Genomic DNA, 7187 nt, shown 5'->3' with positions numbered 1-7187 from the left:
ATAAAGAATAAATATGCCATACTATTGAGTAAATTATATAAAGGTACCACCATTTTTGAGACAAGTAATAAGCAAAATGCAAGATGCTTCTAGGTTTATGTTAACGAAAAAAGTGCTCAGAAAGAATGGGGTGATAATATAACAAATGTTTTGGGACTGTAAGACCCTGTCTATTACAAACAAGATTATGACCTCAAATTGCCCTGTAAACAGGTTGATCATCTCAAAATGCACAGATTGTGCTCGGTACAGATCACAGTGTATTTATCTGTCTGTAACATCTGAAATATTCATACAGAATGATACAATTTAAATTCAACATTGTTAATGGTGAAGATATGGAGCACCAGAAGGAGTGAGTCACAGCAATAGGTCATGTTTGGCAAAGCACACCCAAGGCTGTGGGACTAAATAAAAGAGGACTACAGTCTACAGAATAAGATATTTTAATTTAACCATTTCTCCTTCATGACTTGCCCTCATGTAACAGTCTAAAATAATTAAAGACACGACAGACCAAACCTAAAACAATGAATGCAAACAAAGCAGAGCTGCCCAGTTCTTCTATTCACAACCTGATCTTGTCAAAATCATATCATACAGGTATGGGATCTGTTAACCAGAATGCTCTGGACCCTGCGCCGCCTCAGATGCCACTCCCCTTGCTCCTCCCCCGCTTAGCTTTTTCACATTAGAGGGGGGGGGGGGGCTGCATCACTATTTTGCTCTCTGCACTAGAACAGCCAAAATTCTCATTTAAAAATCTTAATTTCAGCCCTTCACGTTATCAGGAGCAGATTTTTGCCGCCCCTGGTAACTTGCCAGTGCCCCTGTCTGAATCTGGGTTTTTTTGGATAAGGGATCTTCCTGTAGTTTTGATGATCATACTTCATCTACTAAAAAATTATTTAAACATTAGATAACCCAATAGGACTGTTTTACCTCCAATAGGGATTAATTATATCTTAGTTGGGATCAAGTATAAGGGGTATGGTCTTATTGTTACAGAGAAAAAGGAAATCTTTTTTAAAAATTTGATTAAATTGGAATCTGTTGTAGACCCCCTTCTTGCAATTCATAGCTTTTTGGATAAGGGGTTTCTGTATTACAGATCTCATAAATATACAAAAAATGATGTGGCATTCTTGGACATCCTGGGGCCCTTCGCATGTAGGGCTACATATAGTTCCAGTGCTTTCAGTTGGACCATTCAGCATTACAGTATAGCTGTATAGGATTGGGAAGTGATAAGTACATATCATTATTCAGCAATGCTTATTCTTTGCTGGAAGTAAATCACAAACCACATGCAGTACATCGGTAGATACAATAATAGGTAACCCCTCTCTACTTTTATATGTATAGAAAACTAACTAATACGTTATCATTTTTTAAGAATACCAACTCAGTCATGGAAACATTGAGCAACTGCCAATTTCTGCACAGATTTCCAGTTCCTACTCAAGTCATATATATATATAGTTTATGGGTGTGATGGTCCATATCTCCAGGGCTCCTCATCCGAGATATATCTAGAGGTTTGCACTTATTGCAACATAGCTATAACCACATTCTGTTACATTAATAACACTTTGAATATTCCCATTGTGATATCTCATTGTGGTATTCAACAAGAGTTAGAGAGTTATGAATATATAGGCATTAAAATAGCTTTATTGACAGCTTATGAAACAAGTACAGCAGGCATAGCTAATCTAAATTATAGAGAGTGAACTGACTGGGTAAATCCTAATCCTAGTGAGAGTCACAGTAATGCACATAGGGGCCATATATATATATATAACAGAAAATAAAGATTGTAGTACAGGTGTGGAATCTGTTATCTGAAATAAAAGTGGTAAACAACACCCTTACACCTTGAATTTTAGAGTCATTTTTCTTTTGTAGTTTAACCAAATGAACATAAATACATAAATATACATTTACAAATTTGAATTTTGATGAATAGGCCACCTTGTATCTGAGCCACAAAGTAAAAAGGGAGAGCACTGCATGCAGCCTCCAAAGCACCCTTTTGCAGTGTCACAGAGAGATAGAGAGAGAGAGCATGTTACATAGGCTTATGAGCTGTGGGGTAACATCTACCCACCAGGTCCACCCACAAAAAATCTTTGGGGGGCCTGGTGCATACAGAATTTCCTGCACATACCTCCCTTCCTCCACTCGCCTTCCCAATCAATCGCACCCCCCGTTCCCCGCTCGCTCACACAGGTGTAGGTAAGAGCGGCTGGGGAGGGGGAATTTCTACAATTATAAAGGAAGCAGACCCCGGGTCTGGTCTTCCCTGCAACTGAGGGGTCTGCTTCCACTACAGTTATGACACTACAACTGGGTGCAAGCAGATAACTTAATTTTAGGAAAAATTACACCAAGATGTAAAGAAGTGCATGGAAGCATACAGCCATGGAATTAAAAAAAAAAACCAGTGGGAAGTGAAATCATTTTTCTAAGGTAATCAAGCCCTCCATTTATCTTTTTATGACAGGGTGTGTGAATTTGATACCATTAATCATTACCAAAGTGCTTGCTGGGTTTTACCACTCCAACCGTTCAGAGTCCTCCAGTTGTATTTATGCTGAATCAGTTGCACTCTATCTTCTGGTGGACTGCTTACAGGCGTAGAGCCCTGGGAAGCCAGCTGTAGGGCAGCTCACACAAGGGCATATTTATCAAAACATGCTGTAAACTAGTCTTCTATATATTTTTCTGAGATAGAACTCTAAAATCTGCATAGGTGAATTGAGGTTTGAATTAATTTTAGAAAAATGTGAACAATTGCTTTTCTTCACCTGTGTTATCTGCAGAAGTAACTGATAAATAGCCAATGTTCAATACAAAAATGGATTTTGTGTAAAATAAAAAGTAACTTTTTCTAAACTATCCCTTTGTGTTACCTGTGTTCCAATATACTACCAGAGAAGTAGTGTGTCCTTCACTGTCCTGATTCCAAGAGAAAGTCCTTATAAAGCATATTGCTCCCCCAATGTCCGCCTTACATCATATCCGTTTTCCTGTCCAGGAACAAAGACCCATCTCAGCCTTGTGGAGAACATATGTGTGATGAAGATAGATTCATAAAGCAGTACATAAGAAGGGTATCACATACCAAGAGACATGCTTTTCCTTGTCTCAGTATCTCAGTTGCAAAAGGCCATCCCCCTTCTCACTGCCAAGTGGTCACTTTGCTGCTGACCAGTGCCTTTTATTAACCATTCAGTACCGGGTAGGAATTTCCTGTTAACTGCTGTTGCACCAAAAGCTGTTTTCTCCATCTCAGAATTGCACTATTAAAGTGATACTAACACGAAAAAACTACTTTATAAATTATGAATCTACATAAAAATTACCTATAGGTCATGTTGATCATTTTTCGCTGATAGGGCTGCATTTGTAAGTAACTGTTACTTGAAGTTCTTAAACCTGACTGTTTTAGCAACCTGACTGTCCCTTCTCAGCCTGTCAGTTATAGCTTCTAATGCTAACGGGCTCCTGCTGCACAAATATGGCAGCCCCCTCATAGAGGAACATGGGGGTTCAGATAGGGAATGTAAAAGCATCAGGAAATTCTTTTATGGCAAAATTATAAAGTTCATACAAAGACAATGTTATAATAGATTTAAAAAGGGTTTCATTTTTGGTGTCAGTATCTCTTTAATAGTATTGTTAGCATCATGGCATTTCAATATAATTGGTTTGGACAATCTAGAAAGGTGTTTCTGTGAAGTGTTTCATAGGTATTGGTTCTAGTTTTCCTAGATTAAATTGTTGGCAAATGATACAGGCTCTGCATATATTTTGGGCTAGGTGTATGAAACCTGCTGCCTCTCTTTAAATAATTGGACAATAGAATACACAATGTTATTAGCATAGACAGTCTAAACAAACATCGGCCACATAACACTGAATGATTTGGATAAATGCATACAGCTTAGCAGAATAAACCAGGCAATAACATGGCTATCTACTTTGCAGAGGCAATCGCCATCAAGAAACCACAGCTGGCAGAATTGCTATGAGTAACTACATTAGGGCAATTTAGCACCAATTTTGTTAATAAGCTTCTGCATGTGCACAGTCCTGTTATCGCCACATCCCCTCCCACATTCAACTGCCCCAACATAGACATGATAGTGACATGTAGTTACATAGTTAAGTTGGGTTGAAAAACAAACTTTATTCCCTTGGTGCACATATATACACCTACTTATACAGGCCTATATATACACTCACATATATAAACTATATATACCAATATCTGTACTAACTGTAGATTTTAGTATCACAATGGATATTATACTTGTTCAAGAAATTATCCAAGCCCCTCTTAAAGGCATTAACAGAATCTGCCATTACTACGTTATCCAGCAGGACATTTCACAAGCTCAGTGTGAAGAACCACCTATGCTGCTGAAGTTTTTATGGGAAAAAACATCCCCTGCTATCTGTCTATAATCACCTTTAATGTAGTTTTACGGAGTAATCATGTCCCCTCACAAGCACCTTTTTTCCAGAGAAAACAACCCAACCCTGACAGTCTAACATAGTTTAAATCTTCCATCCACTCTCTCCAGCTCATTAATATCCTTCTTAAGGACTGGAGCCCAAAACTGCACTGCATACTCAAGGTGAGGCCTTACCAGAGACCTATAAAAGGGCAAAATGATGTTTTCTTCCCTTGAGTCAATGCCCTTTTTTATATAAGACAGCACTTTATATGCCTTTGTAGCCACAGACAACTTGTTATCTACCAAAATCCCCAGATCCTACTCAGTTAAAGATATCCCCAACACACTACCATTTAGAGTATAACCATAGAAAAAAAAGCCACATTCATAAGCCTATGTGATTAAGGGTTCTTCCCAAAATGCATTAGGTTGTCTGCTTCTCAGAAGCAGAAGCAATTCATGTTTTTATATTTAATTGAATAAAAGACTTTTCCCCTTTTTTGGTGCTATAGTAGTGGAGCACTGCATGAATATGGCCAGCACCTATCTCTAGTTTCTTCCCTGGATACCGTGAAAGCATATAGGAAGTGGTGAGTCCGTGCAGAGATATATATATTTTTTTATTGCTTTCTACCAAAGTCCATAACCTTCCACTTATCAACACTGAACCTCAGTTGCCAGTTTGCTGCCCAATTTTCCAATATAGACAAATCTGTATTCAAAGCGGCAGCATCCTGCATGGAACTTATAGTTTTGTACAATTTAGTATCATCAGCAAAACTAGAAACAGTACTTTCTCCAGGTCATTAATTAACAAGTTAAAAGCAAAGCACCAAGGACAGATCCCTGTGGTACTCCACTAACAACATTGGTCCTTTTAGAAAATGTTTCATTTACCATCTGGACCTTTGTTTACCTTTATATGTTCAAGTCTATTTTGAATTTTCTACTGACCAATGTGTCAGTAGCTATATGACTAGAACTGGGTCTAATAAGAGGGCAGTCTTTATTAGCTGGTTCTCCATTTGAATAGACAGATAAAAAATATTTATTTTCCCTGTGCTCATCAACCAACTAACCTCCCTCTGATAATAATGGTTCCACCCATTCTTTCTTAATAAATATTAATAATATTAATTTTTTTTTACTATTTACTTGTACCTGCCAATAAAAATATTGGAGTAGTTGCACAGTACAGTGCCATGTCTAAAGGGACAATATCACCTATGATCAAATAACCGCATTTATCAAACTGTTCCTATTTATTAATGTATTGTAATAAAAATAACATAACCATTACAAATAATCAGGTTCTGGATTTCAAACAACTAACCACTAAGTGGTACCTTCTGATTGGCTGCTATATGTTACTAAACCAAAAGTAAACCAATAGTCTGGCATGGTGCCGAGAAATTGGCAAATTGTTAATGTGGTGCTATTTTTCAAAATAGGTTCCTGCACTCATCCTGAAAACAACTGGCCTGTTAGTCTGACATCATTTGTAGGAAAGCTTTTTGAAGGGGTAATAAGGGACAGGATGCTTGAATACATTGCAAATCACAATACTATGAGTTTGTGCCAGCATTGTTTTATGTGTAATGGATCTTGCCAGACTAATTTAATTGCCTTTTATAAGGAGGAAAGCAGGAACATAGACTCTGGGATTGGAGTGCGTGTGATCTACTTAGATTTTGGTAAAGCATTTGATACAATGCCACACAGGTAACTAATTAAATTAAGGAATACTGGTCTGGAAATAATACTTATACTTGGATAGAGATCTGACTGTAGGCTAAAAAGAGCATTTTCTAATTAGACCAGTGTTGTTAGTGGAATACCACAGGGCTCTCTCCTTGGCCCTTTGCTTTTTAACTTGTTTATTAATGACTTTGAGGTGGGCATTGTAAGAACTGTAAGTACTGAATTTTTGCTGATGGTACTACATTGTGCAAAACTATAAGTTCCATGCAGGATGCTGCCACGTTGCAAAGAGATTTGACTAAATGGAAGAACGGGGCAGTAAACTTTAGTAGAAATAACATACATGCTAGTTACACAACGGTACTGTGTTGAGGGGCCTCCTTAATTAAAAAAAGAATTTTTGTAGAAAGCAAACTTTGTAACTGTAGTCATAGTCACTCAGTGGCATTTAAAGCAAATAGAGTTCTGTCTTGCTTAAAAAAGGGCATTAACTTAAAAGATGGAAACATCATTTTTGCCTTTTTAAAGGAACAGTAACATAAAAAAAACATTTTTTTTTTAAAGTAATTCAAATATAATGTACTATTGCCCTGCAATTGTAAATGTTTTGTGTTTGCTTCAACAAGATTTCTGTAGTTTGTATAAATAAGCTGCTGTGTAGCCACAGGGCAGTCATTTAAGATGGAAAAAGGGAGAAAAGGCACAGGTTAAATAGCAGATAACAAATACGCTCTGCAGAGCTTGTTTGTTACCTGCCATGTAACCTGTGCCTTTTCTCCTTTTCTTTATTTGAATAGCTACCCCCATGGCTACATTATAAATAATAGCAGTCTTTTTGATGAAAACACACAGCTTTTACCTGTACAGGGCAATAGTATATAATATATTAATTACTTTGATACACTTTTATTTTTTGGTGTTACTGTTCCTTTAAAGGTCTCTGGTAAGGCCTTAACTTGAGTATGCCATGCAGTTTTGGGCTTCAGTCCAGAAGAAGGATATTAACTGGAGATAGTACAG

This window comes from Xenopus tropicalis, chromosome 2 (genome assembly GCF_000004195.4).
Source record: "Xenopus tropicalis strain Nigerian chromosome 2, UCB_Xtro_10.0, whole genome shotgun sequence".
NCBI lineage: Eukaryota > Metazoa > Chordata > Amphibia > Anura > Pipidae > Xenopus > Xenopus tropicalis.
Note: the sequence above shows the minus strand (reverse complement) of the source record.